Raw genomic sequence first — 419 nt, 5'->3', positions numbered from 1 at the left:
ACGGAACAATCTCCAAGCTATATTGTTAAGTAAAAAACTACAAACTCTTACTGAAAAGCGTGAAAGAAAATCCAAAGAAATGGAAAAGCAAAACATGGTCTTAGAAGACCCAATATTATTACAAAATCTCAGTTCTTGTTCAATGAAACTATAGATTCAAAGCAACTCCACTCAAAATCCCACAAGGCTGAAGGTGGGTAGGGTAGGAGGGAACTTGTCCTACACCCTAGGAAAGCTTATTATAAAGACATAATACTGAAGATACTGGTACTGAACAGATGTGATCAAGTATCTTAGTACGATGTAATAGAAAGCCCCTCCCGACAAATGCCCCATGTGTGTATGAAAACTTGATCTATGACGAAACTGGCATTGCACACATATTCATGGGGAAAGGATGGATCAATTCCTAAAGACAC

The sequence above is a fragment of the Callithrix jacchus genome, chromosome 5, assembly GCF_049354715.1.
Source record: "Callithrix jacchus isolate 240 chromosome 5, calJac240_pri, whole genome shotgun sequence".
Taxonomy (NCBI): domain Eukaryota; kingdom Metazoa; phylum Chordata; class Mammalia; order Primates; family Cebidae; genus Callithrix; species Callithrix jacchus.
Note: the sequence above shows the minus strand (reverse complement) of the source record.